A 343-nucleotide genomic window follows, 5' to 3' on the forward strand; every position below is an offset into this window, starting at 1 on the left:
AGGTTCCGGAGTCTGTTTTCTAGACACAAGCATGGACACAAAAATCCTTCTGCGGCCGGGCGCGGTGGCTCAAGCCTGTAATCCCACTTTGGGAGGCCGAGACGGGCAGATCAAGAGGTCAGGAGATCGAGACCATCCTGGCTAATCCGGTGACACCCCGTCTCTACTAAAAAATACAAAAAAACTAGCTGGGCGAGGTGGCGGGCGCCTGTAGTCCCAGCTACTGGGGAGGCTGAGGCAGGAGAATGGCGTAAAGCTGGGAGGCGGAGCTTGCAGTGAGCCAAGATCCGGCCACTGCACTCCAGCCTGGGCAACCAAGTGAGACTCCGTCTCAAAAAAAAAA

This window comes from Trachypithecus francoisi, unplaced genomic scaffold, assembly GCF_009764315.1.
Source record: "Trachypithecus francoisi isolate TF-2019V2 unplaced genomic scaffold, Tfra_2.0 Lachesis_group10, whole genome shotgun sequence".
Classification (NCBI taxonomy): Eukaryota; Metazoa; Chordata; class Mammalia; order Primates; family Cercopithecidae; genus Trachypithecus; species Trachypithecus francoisi.